The sequence below is a fragment of the Zalophus californianus genome, chromosome 11 (assembly GCF_009762305.2).
Source record: "Zalophus californianus isolate mZalCal1 chromosome 11, mZalCal1.pri.v2, whole genome shotgun sequence".
Taxonomy (NCBI): domain Eukaryota; kingdom Metazoa; phylum Chordata; class Mammalia; order Carnivora; family Otariidae; genus Zalophus; species Zalophus californianus.
The window spans coordinates 98,578,467-98,595,974 of NC_045605.1; the positions used below are offsets into that span (position 1 = coordinate 98,578,467).

Below are 17,508 nucleotides of genomic sequence, written 5' to 3' on the forward strand. Positions count from 1 at the left end.
AGAATGTGGTTGGTGATAAAAAAGTATATGTGTATAATAAGATACAATTTTATTTCTCTTAACCAATTGAGATAATAAGATAATGTCACAAAATAACTGTTTGTCTGCATGTTCATCAGCTTTTCCGCAAAATCACCGAGCTTGAAATTGTAGCCATACTTGTATATAGAAAACAGTTGTAGAAATACAAACATGCAAGTATACTGATAGAATGTTTCTAAAAGGAAATATAATAAAACAAAAGTTATTTCTGTGGAGTAGGATTATAGGTTAAATAATTTGGAGACACATTTTAATTTTCTTCTCTGTCCTTTGAATAATTAATGATAAACATGAATTATTCTACAATAAAATATAGTTAATAAATGAACACAAAATATTGAAAAACTTGTTAATAATTATAAATACCAGTGATAACCTCTAGCATTTGGGGCAGCAATATCATACTTGGGAAATTACTCTAAATTGTTATCTGTAAGAGTGATAATTGGAAGCAACATCAATATCTCAATGGACAAAAGGTCAAATAAATGCCACTTAGAAACATTTATACAATGTCACATAATTAAATAAACAATTAAAATAGGGAAAGTATAGTAACATGGGAATAAGTGTTATAATAATTCCAAGTCAAAATCAAAACACAAAATGATATAGAATGATTTCAATGACAAACTATACATTCTACAAACAAGAACTTGAAAGAGCAAAACCATAACATAGTATATTGGAATTAGGGATTTTTTTTCAATTGATATTTTTAGAAGAAGCATTCTGGGGAATTCAGGGTGAAAAGGAACATATATGAGTAAAAACACTATTTAAATTATAGATTATAGGCATCATTAGGAATTTTATACCACATTGAATTCATATGCACAAATGCTCAATGTTCTAATGAGTTCAGTTTAAGAGTACAGTAAAGAGGGTAAACAGGAATTTTCCTCGATTATGTCAATCCTCAAAGCTCTCCAGACATTTGTTATTTAATGACCATCAGTGAAGTTGACATTGAAAACAAGAGGCATAAGTAAAAGATTGTCAAAATGTATTTTTTGTAAAACATATTTCCTCCAAGATAAAGTCAGGGTCAGAGATGAAGGGGGTCAGAGATCCAAAAATTAATGAACTGAAGTGAGAATATTTTCTTCAGGAGGGATTCTCCAACAATATGAGTGCTGAATTATATTGGAATTTATTTCCAATTCCAATCCTGAAATATATTGGAATCAGATTTAAAGCATAATACATGAAATATATGTGTGTATATGTGTGCATAAAAAATCTTTTTTTAATTCTGAGGGAAACTCAGGGTAAGGTAGGGCAAGTATTGGACTCCAGTTTTCATATGAAGCCTAAATTTCGAAGCAGTTAAGTCACTTGCCCAAGAAAAGTACAAGTTATGCCGTGTTCAATCTTGGTAGGAATCAAAATTTTTAAAGGACATTTTTATTCTTTGATGCAATGTAGTTAGTTTCTGAATCACCAGATAGATCTGGGAGAAGCTTGGACTTCTGCAGATTTACAATAATTCACAGAGGATTAAAGGCAGTTGGAGGTAACATAACATGGAACAAAAAGAGGGAATTCAAAGGTCAGTCCACCGGTCTTCCCATGATGTCACTTCTTTTCTTCTCTTTGCAGATTAAGCCCTTGTCAACTGCATCTTACCTGCAGTCACTAGTATGGCGATGAATAGCAGTGTGAGTGAATTCATTCTGTTTGGGTTGACACAGGATGCAAGAAAGCAGAAAGCAATATTTGGGGTCTTGCTGATTCTTTACCTTGCCACACTGTTGGGGAACTTTCTCATTGTAGTGACTATTAAAACAAGCAGGACCCTTGGGAGTCCCATGTACTTCTTCCTATTCTACCTGTCCTTTGCTGATGCCTGCCTCTCTACAACCACAGCCCCCAGATTGATTGTGGATGCCCTTTCTCAGAAGAAGACCATTTCCTACAATGAGTGCATGACTCAGCTCTTTGCAGCCCACTTCTTTGGGTGCACGGAAATCTTTGTACTCATCCTCATGGCTTTTGATTGCTACATAGCCATTTGTAAGCCCTTGCAATACACAACCATCATGAGCCACCATGTCTGCAGTGTGCTGGTGATTCTGAGCTGGGTGGGATCCTGTATCCACTCTTCAGCACAACTTTTCCTGGCTTTGAAATTGCCTTTCTGTGGCCCCAATGTGATTGACCACTATTTCTGTGACTTGCAGCCCCTGTTGAAACTTGCCTGCATGGACACTTATGTGATAAATTTGCTAGTTGTTTCCAATAGTGGAGCCATATGCATGGTGAGTTTCATAATCCTGCTTATCTCCTATGTTGTCATCTTGTACTCTCTGAGAAACCACAGTGCAGAAGGAAGGTGAAAAGCCCTTTCCAGCTGCACCTCCCTTTTTATTGTGGTTGTCTTATTTTTTGGTCCATGTATATTCATCTACACACGTCTGGCAACCACATTTCCAATAGACAAGATGATGGCTGTGTTTTATACGATTGGGACACCCTTGCTCAACCCTCTGATCTATACACTAAGGAATGGGGAAGTGAAAAATGCCATGAAAAAGTTATGGTGTAGCCAAGTATGACCTCTGTTGATACATGATATTCAGGGATTCTAATGTATATTTCCTTAACAGCTTGGTTTTGCGTCAAGGACAGGAAAGATAAAATATTCCCCCTATGGAAAAAGAAAGAATTAAGAAGTTTTCTTTTTTTTTTTTTTTTTTTTTTTTTTTAATTTTTTATTGTTATGTTAATCACCATATATTACATCATTAGTTTTTGGTGCAGTGTTCCATGATTCATTGTTTGTTCATAACACCAGTGCTCCATGCAGAACGTGCCCTCCTCAATACCCATCACCAGGCTAACCCATCCCCCTACCTCCCTCCCCTCTAGAACCCTCAGTTTGTTTTTCAGAGTCCATCATCTCTCATGGTTCGTCTCCCCCTCTGACATACTCCCCTTTTCTTCCTCTCCTGTTATCTTCTTCTTTTTCTTTTTTCTTAAAATATGTTGCATTATTTGTTTCAGAAGTACAGATCTGTGATTCAACAGTCTTGCACAATTCACAGCGCTCACCGTAGCACATACCCTCCCCAATATCTATCATCCAGCCACCCCATCCCTCCCACCCCCAACCACTCCAGTAACACTCAGTTTCTTTCCTGAGATTAAGAATTCCTCATATCAGTGAGGTCATGTGATACATGTCTTTCTCTGATTGACTTATTTCACTCAGCATAACACCCTCCAGTTCCATCCACGTCGTTGCAAATGGCAAGATCTCATTCCTTTTGATGGCTGCATAATATTCCATTGTGTATATATACCACATCTTCTTTATCCATTCATCTGTCGATGGGCATCTTGGCTCTTTCCACAGTTTGGCTATGGTGGACATTGCTGCTATAAACATTGGGGTACATGTACCCCTTCGGGTCCCTACATTTGTATCTTTGTGGTAAATACCCAGTAGTGCAATTGCTGGATCGAACGGTAGCTCTAATTTCAACTGTTTGAGGGACCTCCATACTGTTTTCCAGAGGGGTTGCACCAGCTTGCATTCCCACCAACAGTGTAGGAGGGTTCCCCTTTCTCCACATCCCCGCCAACATCTGTCGTTCCCTGACTTGTTAATTTTAGCCATTCTGACGGGTGTGAGGTGGTATCTCATTGAGGTTTTGATTTGGATTTCCCTGATGCCAAGCGATGTTGAGCACTTTTTCATGTGCCTGTTGGCCATTTGGATGTCTTCTTTGGAGAAATGTCTGTTCATGTCTTCTGCCCATTTCTTGATTGGATTATTTGTTCTTTGAGTGTTGAGTTTGATAAGTTCTTTATAGATTTTGGATACTAGCCCTTTATCTGATACGTCATTTGCAAATATTTTCTCCCATTCTGTCGGTTGTCTTTTGGTTTTGTGGACTGTTTCTTTTGCTGTGCAGAAGCTTTTTATCTTGATGAAATCCCAATAGTTCATTTTTGCCCTGGCTTCCCGTGCCTTTGGCGATGTTTCTAGGAAGAAGTTGCTGCGGCTAAGGTCGAAAAGGTTGCTACCTGTGTTCTCCTTTAGGATTTGGATGGACTCCTGTCTCACGTTTAAGTCTTTCAACCATTTGGAGTCTATTTTTGTGTGTGGTGTAAGGAAATGGTCCAGTTTCATTCTTCTGCATGTGGCTGTCCAATTTTCCCAACACCATTTGTTGAAGAGACTGTCTTTTTGCCATTGGACATTCTTTCCTGCTTTGTCAAAAATAAGTTGACCATAGAGTTGAGGGTCCATTTCTGGGCTCTCAATTCTGTTCCATTGATCTATGTGTCTGTTTTTGTGCCAGTACCATACTGTCTTGATGATGACAGCTTTGTAATAGAGCTGGAAGTCCGGAATTGTGATGCCGCCAGCTTTGCTTTTCTTTTTCAGTATTCCTCTGGCTATTCTGGGTCTCTTCTGGTTCCATACAAATTTTAGGATTATTTGTTCCATTTCTTTGAAAAAAGTGGATGGTATTTTGATGGGGATTGCATTGAATGTGTAGATTGCTCTAGGTAGCATTGACATCTTCACAATGTTGATTCTCCCAATCCATGAGCATGGAACGTTTTTCCATTTCTTTGTGTCTTCTTCAATTTCTTTCCTGAGTATTTTATAGTTTTCTGAGTACAGATCCTTTGCCTCTTTGGTTAGATTTATTCCTAGGTATCTAATGGTTTTGGGTGCAATTGTAAATGGGATAGACTCCTTGATTTGTCTCTCTTCTGTCTTGTTGTTGGTGTATAGGAATGCCACTGATTTCTGTGCATTGATTTTATATCCTGCTACTTTACTGAATTCCTGTATGAGTTCTAGCAGTTTTGGGGTGGAGTCTTTTGGGTTTTCCACATACAGTATCATATCATCTGCAAAGAGTGAGAGTTTGACTTCCTCTTTGCCGATTTGGATGCCTTTGATTTCTTTTTGTTGTCTGATTGCTGTGGCTAGGACTTCTAATACTATGTTGAATAGCAGTGGTGAGAGTGGACATCCCTGCCGCGTTCCTGACCTTAGGGGAAAAGCTCTCAGCCTTTCCCCATTGAGAATGATATTCGCTGTAGGTTTTTCGTAGATGGCTTTTATGATATTGAGGTATGTACCCTCTATCCCTATACTCTGAAGAGTTTTGATCAAGAAAGGATGTTGTACTTTGTCAAATGCTTTTTCTGCATCTATTGAGAGGATCATATGATTCTTGTTCTTTCTTTTGTTAATGTATTGTATCACGTTGATTGATTTGCGGATGTTGAACCAGCCTTGCAGCCCAGGAATAAATCCCACTTGGTCGTGGTGAATAATCCTTTTAATGTACTGTTGGATCCTATTGGCTAGTATTTTGGTGAGAATTTTTGCATCTATGTTCATCAAGGATATTGGTCTGTAATTCTCTTTTTTGATGGGGTCTTTGTCTGGTTTTGGGATCAAGGTAATGCTGGCCTCATAAAATGAGTTTGGAAGTTTCCCTTCCATTTCTATTTTTTGGAACAGTTTCAGGAGAATAGGTATTAATTCTTCTTGAAATGTCTGATAGAATTCCCCTGGGAAGCCATCTGGCCCTGGGCTTTTGTTTCTTGGGAGATTTTTGATGACTGTTTCAATTTCCGTAGTGGTTATAGGTCTGTTCAGGTTTTCTATTTCTTCCTGGTTCAATTTTGGTAGTTGATACATCTCTAGGAATGCACCCATTTCTTCCAGGTTATCTAATTTGCTGGCATAGAGTTGCTCATAATATGTTCTTATAATTGTTTGTATTTCTTTGGTGTTGCTTGTGATCTCTCCTCTTTCATTCATGATTTTGTTGATTTGGGTCATTTCTCTTTTCTTTTTGATCAGTCTGGCCAGGGGTTTATCAATCTTGTTAATTCTTTCAAAGAACCAGCTCCTAGTTTCGTTGATCTGTTCTACTGTTCTTTTGGTTTCTAGTTCATTGATTTCTGCTCTGATCTTTATGATTTCTCTTCTCCTGCTGGGTTTAGGCTTTCTTTGCTGTTCTTTCTCCAGCTCCTTTAGATGTAGGGTTAGGTTGTGTATTTGAGACCTTTCTTGTTTCTTGAGAAAGGCTTGTATTGCTATATACTTTCCTCTCAGGACTGCCTTTGCTGTATCCCAAAGATTTTGAACAGTTGTGTTTTCATTTTCATTGGTTTCCATGAATTTTTTTAATTCTTCTTTAATTTCTTGGTTGACCCATTCATTCTTTAGTAGGATGCTCTTTAGCCTCCATGTATTTGAGTTCTTTCCGACTTTCCTCTTGTGGTTGAGTTCTAGTTTCAAAGCATTGTGGTCTGAAAATATGCAGGGAATGATCCCAATCTTTTGGTACCGATTGAGACCTGATTTGTGACCTAGGATGTGATCAATTCTGGAGAATGTTCCATGGGCACTAGAGAAGAATGTGTATTCCGTTGCTTTGGGATGGAATGTTCTGAATATGTCTGTGAAGTCCATTTGGTCCAGTGTGTCATTTAACATCTTTATTTCCTTGTTGATCTTTTGCTTAGATGATCTGTCCATTTCAGTCAGGGGGGTGTTAAAATCCCCCACTATTATTGTATTGTTGTCAATGTGTTTCTTTGCTTTTGTTATTAATTGGCTTATATAATTGGCTGCTCCCATGTTCGGGGCATAGATATTTACAATTGTTAGATCTTCTTGTTGGATAGACCCTTTAAGTAGGATATAGTGTCCTTCCTCATCTCTTATTACAGTCTTTGTTTTAAAATCTAGTTTGTCTGATATAAGGATTGCCACCCCAGCTTTCTTTTGGTGTCCATTAGCATGGTAAATGGTTTTCCACCCCCTCACTTTCAATCTGGGGGTGTCTTTGGGTGTAAAATGAGTCTCTTGCAGACAGCATATTGATGGGTCTTGTTTTTTAATCCAATCTGATAGCCTGTGTCTTTTGATTGGGGCATTTAGCCCATTTACATTCAGGGTAACTACTGAAAGGTATGAATTTACTGCCATTGTATTACCTGTAAGGTGACTGTTAACTGTCTGTTGTCTGTGTTCGTTTCTGCTCTTTGCTGCTTTTAGGTTCTCTCTTTGCTTAGAGGACCCCTCTCAATATTTCTTGGAGGGCTGGTTTCGTGTTTGCAAATTCTTTTAGTTTTTGTTTGTTCTGGAAGCTTTTGATCTCTCCTTCTATTTTCAATGATAGCCTAGCTGGATATAGTATTCTTGGCTGCATATTTTTCTCGTTTAGTGCTCTGAAGATATCTTGCCAGTCCTTTCTGGCCTGCCAGGTCTCTGTGGATAGGTCTGTTGCCAATCTAATGTTTCTACCTTTGTAGGTTACATATCTCTTCACCCGAGCTGCTTTCAGGATTTTCTCTTTGTCTCTGAGACTCGTAAGTTTTACTATTAGATGTCGGGGTGTTGACCTATTTTTATTGATTTTGAGAGGGGTTCTCTGTGCCTCCTGGATTTTAATGCCTGTTTCCTTCCTCACATTAGGGAAGTTCTCTGCTATAATTTGCTCCAATATACCTTCTGCCCCTCTCTCTCTCTCTTCTTCTTCTGGGATCCCAATTATTCTAATGTTGTTTCGTCTTATCGTATCACTTATCTCTCGAATTCTGCCCTCGTGATCCTGTAGTTGTTTCTCTCTCTTTTTCTCAGCCTCTTTATTTTCTATCATTTGGTCTTCTATATCGCTGATTCTCTCTTCTGCCTCATTTATCCTAGCATTTAGTGCCCCCATTTTTGATTGCACCTCATCAATAGCCTTTTTGATTTCGATTTGGTTAGATTTTAGTTCTTTTATTTCTCCAGAAAGGGTTTCTCTAATAACTTCCACGCTTTTTTCAAGCCCAGCTAGTATCTTTAAAGTCATGATTCTGAACTCTAGGTCCGACATCGTACTAATGTCCGTATTGAGTAGGTCCCTGGCTGACGGTACTACCTCTTGTTCTTTTTGCTGAGGTGATTTCTTTCGTCTTGTCATTTTGTCCAGAGGAGAATAGATGAATGAGAGAACAAAAGGCTAACAGGTTTACTACGTCCCCAGCAAATATACTGTATACAAATCAGAAAAGACCTGAAACCAGGGGAAAAGAAAGGGAAAGAAAGAAAAAAGAAAGAGAAAAAGAAAAAAAAAAAGAAAAAAAAGATAAAAACAAAAACAAAACAATTCAAAAAAGGCAGAATATGATCAAATATGATCAGGCTAGTGCATAGATCAGTGCCACACACTAGATTTTGGGCGTATTTTGGTCTGTTAGAAAAAAGTGCCTCCTAAAATTTTAAAGGAAGAAAGACATATATGTACAAAATAAGGGTTGATACAATGAAGGGATGGAAGATGACTGTAAAGATGAAAATTATAAAAGATTTTATAAAAGGACTTGGTAAGATAAGTTGTTTGAAAAAAGAAAGAAGATTTAAGGAAAAAAAAAAAAAAGGAAAAAGGGAGAGAATGTGATCAGGCAGGAGACTAGAACAAAGCCATACACTAGTGATTTAGGGTATATTTTGATCTGTTAGAAGAAACTGTACCTCAAAATTTTAAAGAGAGAACAACTTATATATATATGCCAAAAACAAGGATAACTACTATGAAGGGATAAAATATGACTCTAAAAATGAAAAAAAAAAAAATTTTTTTTTTTTAAAAAAAAGGGATTTATAAGATGTTGGTTGAAAAAGGGAAAAAGAAAAATAAAAAAAAGTCAACAAAAATTAACTTTGATGAAATAATGAATCATGGTAAAAAAAAAAAAAAAAAAAAAAAAAAGAAGCCATGAATCTATGTGCAGTATTCCCCTAGCGCTGGAGTTCTCCTATTCTCCTTGATCGATCAACTTGGTCTTGGCTTGCTGGCTGTTTGTGTTGATCTTCTGGGGGAGGGGCCTGTTGCTGTGGTTTCCAAATGTCTTTGCCGGAGGCGGAATTGCCCCGCCCTTGTCGGTCCGGGCTAAGGAAGCTGCTCCAGTTTGCTCTCAGGAGCTTTTGTTCCCTGCAAGCTCTCGGCACAGCTTTGGAGGACCAGGGCGAAAATGGCGGCCTCCCAGTCTCCGCCCGGAGGAGCCGAGAACTCAGGGCCCCACTCCTCAGTGCGCCCCCAGAGAAAAGCAGTCACTCCCGTGTCCCCGGTCTCCGGCCGCTCTCCGTGCTCACCCGGCCTGTGACCGAGCGTTGCTATCTCTGGCACCCGACCCCGCTCGGAGTCTCCAAATCCAGCAGATCCCTGCAGTGCGTTCCCGCACCGCTCCTCCCCGGGAAGGAAGGGGAGTCTCCCCGGATCTGCTGCTTGTTGGGTCCTTGCTGGGGGAGCCGTGCCCCGACTGGGCCGCAGATCACAGTTTATGGCAACCCTGAGCTGAGAGCCCGCGACTCTGCTCCGTATCTGCAGCCGGCTTCCCCGCCCCGACACCTGGGAGCTCTGCCGCACTCAGGCACCCCCGGTCTCTCTGTGACCCCAAGGGTCCTGAGACCACACTGTCCCGGGAGGATTCCACCCCCCGCTTAGCCACTGCAGCGACGTCCCTCCGCCGAGCCAACTTTTAAAAGGTCCGATTTTGTGCTCCGCGGCTCTAGCACTTGCCAGAAGCGGCCGGCGGAGGCCCCTCCCCCGCCGTTTATCCTCCCGAATATCGCCTCGGATTCACTTCTCCGCACGTCCTACCTTCCAGTAAGTGGTCGCTTCTCTGTTCAGAGAGTTGTTGCTACTCTCCTGTTCGATCTCCTGTTGAGTTCGTAGGTGTTCAGAATGGTTTGATCCCTATTCAGCTGAATTCCTGAGACCAGACAAAATCTAGGTCTCCTACTCCTCCGCCATCTTTCAAGAATTAAGAAGTTTTAATTGCACTAATATTTTGTATATTTGTTTTAATATCAATAAATATTTACAAATATATATTCCTTATTCTGAGAGGATTGCATTAGAATAGGATTACTTACAGTCCATAACTATATTGAACAACCTATGATGGCCCTTGGTTGAATGCTATTGTATCTGATCATATTCACATGGTAATTTAGTTTCCTGTACAAATTTGCTTTCAGAAGGAATTGTAATGAGTCATGACAGAATGATCGTGTGTAAATGTATGTGTGCACACCAATTATTTTTCTAGATTTTATTCTAGTTTTTATGAATGTAGTCATAAAAGCTAATCCATACAGATCTGGAACTTAGAGAGTGGAGGTTGCCGTCTTCAGAACCTGGGACTTAGAGAAGGTGTTCTGAGAAAATTCTGCTCTGGGATCTATGCCTGAGACTGCCTCACTGGGGAATCCACATGGATGGACCCTCAAACTCCAATTAAAGCTAGAAATCTCAGTGAAAACCTGGACTGTCACTGGAGAACCTCTCAAAGTTCTGTGAATGGTTAAAGGAGAGTCTCATACTTTGCAGTGTTGGATGATATCAGGCAGTCAGCTGCCTTTGGTGGGGTCCTTCCCTTTGCTCTTCACAAGGGAGAAGTAAGAGGCAGTGAAGGAGTTTGGCAGCAGGAATATGCAGAAGAGAGGATAAAGGGTAGAAGGGAGACTAGAGAACCATGCACAGTGAAGAACAAGAAAAGGTAAAAGGAAAGTGGGAACTTTGTCCAGGCTGGAGAAAGAAGCTTTGCCTTTCTTATGTTTTGAGAATCACTTCTGGGTACATGAACATTTGCAGGGGTAAAAAAAGAAGTTTCACAGTATCTCGGTATTATTGACCCAGTGTAGCTTAGCTTCCTTGGCTGCCATGTTTGTTCAGGTATCAGGAAAAGCTTCTTTTTTTTTTTTTGTTTCCTAACAGTGTCTGCAAAGTCAAAATTCAGATTCTTTGGGATAACCCAGGATTGGAAAGTCTGTTTTTGTGCTTTCCAGTTTTGGTCTTTTGGTTTTTATATGAGAATGTTTTAAAATATATATTTTCATTTTTGAAGATAACCTACTTCATAAGTGTAATATGCACCCACCACCACCATCACATCATAATCTCATAATCAAGTGCTGTCATGTGATGCTCTTTCAGTACCTGAGTTTATTTTTTTATATGCTTTTTAAGATTTATTTATTTATTTATTTATTTGACAGAGAAAGAGACAGCGAGAGAGGGAACACAAGCAGGGGGAGCTGGGGAAGGAGAAGCAGGCTTCCTGCAAAGCAGGGAGCCCGATGTGAGGCTCGATCCCAGGACCCTGGGATCATTACCTGAGCTGAAGGCAGATGCTTAACGACTGAGCCACCCAGGTGCCCCAGTACCTGAGTTTATAATTTCCATCAAATTGGTCCCAGGAAGTATTACTTTAGGTGATAGAGGCTAATGAGAAAAAAAAATACAATGAAGTTCGTAAGTATGTGAAAAATTTCTGCCAATGGAAGACACAATGTTATCATGTCCCACCAAAGGTTCCCAGAATTCTTACATAGAAGGTGGTGGTGGAATACATATTTAAGTCCCAAGGAGGACGTTCGTCAGAGAACAAATGAGAACATTTGAGAAATATTTGTTTACATTCACATAAAGGATACATTTTTATGGACAAAAGTTTGTATAATTAAACCTTATCTGTAAGTGGGGAAGATTTGAAAGTAAATTGAGCGGAGATTGACACGAGGAAGTCGTCATGAGGAAAGGGGAAAAAGAATCACTCCAAGCATTGGAAGAGGAGAAAGGAAAGGAAGTCTGAAAATCAATCTTTGATTGCCAGGGGAAAAAAAAATAATAGAATGACCTCATGAAAGATCCAAGAGAGCTCTTATAAAACACTTTTTTGATTTCAGTGGTGAGGGGAGCCATTTCCAGTTCCCCTCATTCCTACGTTCACATGGAGTCTTCTTGTGCAGCTGGGGCTGTCCTAGCGCTCACCTGATCTGTTTCCTTTCTCTAAGGGATCCCAGTACTATGTTGCCGGTCGTCCAATACTGAATATAATGTTTTATATATTTTGTGCAGTTTTTAGTTACTTAGAGCAATAAGGAAGCCCAGTAACTGCAGTATGTCCAGAAATTTGAAACACTACATTTTCTTTAAAAAATGAATCAGGTTTGTTTTTACATTTTTTAAAGATTTATTTATTTATTTATTCATGAGAGAGGGAGAGAGAGGGAGAGAGAGAGAGAGAGACAGAAGCAGAGGGAGAAGCAGGCTCCCAAGGAGCAGGGAGCCCCATGCGGGACTCGATCCCAGGACCCCGGGATCATGACCTGAGCCGAAGGCAGATGCTTAACCATCTGAGCCACCCAGGCACCCCTGTTTTTACATTTTTTAAAATAATTATTAGTTATGGAAAATGGAAACGTTTGCATTTCCTTACTTAAAAAAATAGGATAATATTACAAGGGAGTATGTAATTCACTTTAAATATCACTTTTCCTTGTATCCCATCTCCCATATCCCCATTTCTACTGTAACTAGGTTTAAAATGAATTTAAAATGTAAGCCTGCATTCTTTACCTCTTTGTTTTTAATGTCTCCCATATGCATAAATTTTTTTTTGTCTTTGTGACATAGGTTCTAACTTTTTTCCCCAAATTGATAGACACTTAAAATAATTTATTTGCATATGATTAATACTTTCAAACTCATGATATATTAAATTACCAAATATATATGGTTGAATTTCTTCACATGATACTGTGTTCTATTAACGTTTGTTTATTCTGAGGGCATACAGTATTTAAAAAATTACTATAGCTTCATGATATATTTGCTATTGGTTCTTGTCTTCCTGCCCCCACCCCAAAAATTGACTATTCTAAACTATATATTTAACCATGTGGAGGTTAGAATAATTTTCTCAGTTTCCAGCAAAATCACCTCCAGAGATTTTGATTAGGAATTCACTCAGCATGTCAATTGCTTGGGAAAAATCAACAACTTTAAGATGGCAGTTCTTCCCATCATGAATTGTATAACTCACTTGATTCAGTTGTTGCATGTCTTTTGTGAAGATGTTTAACATTTTTCATGAAGACTGTTAATGTTTTTGTTACGTATCTAAGTCTTATTGTGAAGGAGATTTATTTTATTTTATAATTGTGATTATACTTACATTTGGAAGCATTATTATGCTGATTTTTGACTAAGCTCTTTTAATAAACACTATAATCTGTCAGATGATTGTCTTGGTTTGAAGAACTAGATGGGCACACCAGCCAGTAATGAATTGTGTGGTTTCATGTTTGGTTCTGATTGCTTTATTTCCTTCTACTCTTATTTCATTGGTTGACACAGAATGTTCAATGTGAAAAGGCTGGTTGACTGAATTTACCTGAAAGTATACAAATTTGATTAATCTAAAAATTTTTGCTTAACATAAGGTTTTTTTTTACCGATGTCATTGACATTTATTTGTATTTTTTAATTTTTTTAACAAATAGTGTATTATTTTTTTCAGGGGTACAGGTCTATGATTCATCAGTCTTACACAATTCACAGTGCTCACTATAGTACATACCCTCCCCAGTGTCCATCACTGAGCCACCCCATCCCTCCCAAACCCCTCCACTCCAGCAACCCTCAGTTTGTTTCCTGAGATTGAGTCTCTTATTGTTTGTCTTCCTCTCTGGTTTCATCTTGTTTCATACCCCCCCCCCTTTCCCCTATGATCCTCTGTCTTGTTTCTCAAATTCATCATTTCAGTGAGATCATATGATACTTATCTTTCTCTGCTTGACTTATTTTGCTTAGCTTAATACCCTCTAGTTCCATCCACATCATTGCAAATGGCAAGATTTCATTTTTGATGGCTGCATAATATTCCGTTGTGTATATATACCACTTCTTCTTTATCCATTCGTCTGTCGATGGACATCTAGGCTTTTTCCATAGTTTGACTATTGTGGACATTGCTGCTATAAACATTGAGGTGCATGTGCCCCTTCAGATCACTACATTTGTATCTTTGGGGTAAATACCCAGTAGTGCAATTGCTGGGTCGTATGGTAGCTCTATTTTCAACTTTTTGAGGAACCTCCATACTGTTTTCCAGAGTGGCTGCACCAGCTTGTATTCCCACCAACAACGGAGGTTTCTCCACATCCTCGCCAACATCTACCTTTCCTGACTTGTTAATTTTAGCCATTCTGACTGGTGTGAAATGGTATCTCATTGAGGTTTTGATTTGGATTTCCCTGAAGAAGACTGATGTTGAACACTTTTTCATGTGTCTGTTGGCCATTTGGTTGTCTTCTTTGGAAAAATGTCTGTTCATGTCTTCTGCTCATTTCTTGATTGGATTATTTGTTCCTTGGGTGTTGAGTTGGATAAGTTCTTTATAGATTTTGGATACTAGCCAAAAACTAGCCACTTTATCTGATATGTCCATTGCATATATCTTCTCCCATTCTGTCAGTTGTCTTTTGGTTTTGTTGACTGTTTCTTTTGCTGTGCAGAAACTTTTTATTTTGATGAAGTCCCAGTAGTTCATTTTTGCCCTTGCTTCCCTTGCTTTTGGTTATGTTTCTAGGAAGGAGTTGCTGCGGCTGAGGTCGAAGAGGTTACTGCCTGTGTTCTCCTCAAGGATTTTGATGGATTCCTGTCTCACATTGAGGTATTTCATCCATTTTGAGTATTTTTGTGTGTGGTATAAGGAAATGGTCCAGTTTCATTCTTCTGCATGTGGCTGTCCAATTTTCCCAGCACTGCTTAACATAAGGTTTTATAAGCATAATCAGTCATCAATATATTGAAGTCACTAAAATTTATATAAAATATGAATGCCTGATTTCTCCTGTAAATCTGAGTGTGGGACAGATTTGGATATATGCTCCTCATATGGCAACAACACACCAGAGCTTAGTCTTGGCAGACTCTTAAAGGGGGCAGGATTTGCTCCCTTTCTACAGGGAGCAAATGTCTCAAATTTCTTCTTAAATGCCTTTGCACAGTTTGGTTCTATTCAATTTTTTAAAAGTCTTCCTGATCTCTGTAAGTATATGAGTTTGAGAACTTGGTATTGAAACTCTTAATAAAATATATAATAATAGCAGCTCTAAAGGGTGGCCTTATCTTATTCCTGAATTTAATGGATTTCTATTAGAATTAAGTGTTATGTTTCTTTTAGGTTTCTGGAACATAACCTTTGATCAAATTAAAGAAACTCATTTTGCTTTTAGTTTACTGTGCTTTAATTATAATTCAGATGAAATTTTATCAAATCCCATTTTGGCATCTCAGAAATTGTCCTCATTTTCACAATATAATTTGATTATCAGAAAATCCTGGTAACAGAAACCAACAAATAAGAATTGTGTTAGAAAGCAGAATACTGAGAAAATTTCTAAGCCTTATCTGCTAAAATGTATTTAATGAGAAATGGAAGCATGCTATTACCTGAGAACTAATTTAATCCCCTATGAAAAGAGGTAAACAAACTGGCAGTTGACCCTAAATTATAGGGTGATACAGTCACAAAAAGCTCTCAGTAATAAATGAGAAACAGAAAACTAAAGCTAGCAACACACTATTACCTTGATTGACTTTTATCAAGTTCTAAAACTTTACATATTACACAGATATAAAGACATGAAACTCATTCTGAGGTCCTTCCCAGTGTTTATATTATGTGATATAATAAAATAAAGATCATCCTAAGGGTTCTCAAAATACACAAGTCATCACACTGTTATGGATTTTTTCTTCTGTATTGATAAATGGAAATGATTTTAAAATATAAAGCTAAGAGGAGTGCTTTATTGTGATATATTTTCTTTTTTTTTAGATTTTATTTATTATTTATTTGAGAGAGAGAATGAGATAGAGAGAGCAGAGGGTCCGAGGGAAAAGCAGACTCCCCACTGAGCGGAGAGCCCGATGCGGGACATGATCCCGGGACTCCAGGATCATGACCTGAGCCGAAGGCAGTCGCTTAACCAATTGAGCCACCCAGGCGCCCCATATTGTGATATATTTTCAAATGCTGTGGTAAATTTCCTTCTACAATCAAAAATTAAAGAACAATGGAAGCTAGCTACAAAAGCTTTTCAGACCTATTCCCCCAACTCCTCTATAGCACAGAAGTGAGAGTCAGTTAGTGTTTGTGAAGACTTTTTGAGTCTTGGTGATTTTTAAGAGACAATAACATTCACGCTTTTTGCGGTTTCAGGAAGGGTTGGTGGTCTCGGCACTATGTAATCTGACCCTGTGTGCCTTTCTGATCTTGCTTCTTGCCACTCTATTTCTGGACCATTACATTCCTGGTCTTTCACAGTTCCTTGAAAATACCACAGTAGTCCTACATTAGAGTGTCCTTTCTAGGACTAATCCTCCCATGGCTGTTTTCTCCTGATCGTTTGTGTTATATATTGGAGCTCATCATCATTAAATGTATAGATTAATATGTTTCAGCACTTTTCCTCAGAAAATCTCAATAGAATTCAAAATCAGCTGAAATGTTACTTGGATAGAATCCTTTTCTGCCTACCCAACCCGCAGTACCCTCCATAAAATAACCAGAGCCCTCCACTTCCACTGATTCTATTCTAATGATTACTCTCTGCCTTTGTTTATTTGTTTTAAATTTTTGTTGCTTTTCTCTTTTTTTCCCCTTAACCATCTGAATTAGGCTATTTGCGGTGGAAAAGGCTCTTGCATTCTATAATCATTCAACAGATCTTTATTTGAAACTTAATAGATGCCATGCATAAAAACACAAAAGTCCTTCTTTCAAGATGTCTGCCATATTAGAGAGATGGCAAGTGGCAAAAGTCAAATGATAATGATACAAAAGTAATTCTATGTTTGATCATTTTTACAATGAAAATAAGAAGATGTTGACATAGGGAATTATGGAAGAAGTGGAAGAATCTTTAGAAGAGTCATGGGGGAGGCTCTCTGAGGTAAGGGCACTTAATCTCTTAATCCCAGACTGTAAATTAGGGAGAAGAAGCCAGCTGAAGAGGATGGGGCTTGTTTCAAAAAAAGGGAAGCAAAAGCATTGAGGTGAGAAAATCCTGCAGAGCTCTGGGGGCAGATGAAAAAGTCCACCACCTGCTGATGAACAGTGAGGGAGGAGGCGAGGTGCTCTGGATGGGGTTGGAGCCTTAGAGGTATTAGAAGGAATAATCAGGGAATTTTATGACAAAGCAAGATGTTTCTAAAGGCAATGGGAAGCTAAGAAAGTGAATAAAGCAGGAATATGTATATACATATATATATATATACACATACACACACACACACATTTTAAATATTTTATTTATTTACTAGAGAGAGAGAGAGAGAGAGACACCATGAGTGGTGGGGCAGTCAGAGGGAGAGGGAGAAGCAGACTCTCCACTGAGCAGGAAGCCCAATGTGGGCCCCCATCCCAGGACCCTGGGATCATGACCTGAGCGGTAGACTGATGCTGAACTCACTGCACTGCCCAGGTACCCCAAGTATGTTTCTATTTTTAAGAAGTCCTTCTGGCTGCTGGTGGAGAATGGAGAGTTTATTTCTGACACCTTTCAGAGAGAATTTCGCTTTATGGGAAACATGATATTCTTAGCATGACAGTCCCTTGCTAACAAAAGTTCCTCATTTC

At 38.7% G+C, this 17,508-nt stretch overlaps 1 pseudogene; it reads left to right on the top strand.

Annotated features, from left to right (window-relative positions):
* The first annotated feature begins 1,614 nt into the window (after window positions 1–1,614).
* On the top strand, window positions 1,615–2,600 carry LOC113914509 (annotated as a pseudogene).
* Window positions 2,601–17,508: the final 14,908 nt, after the last annotated feature.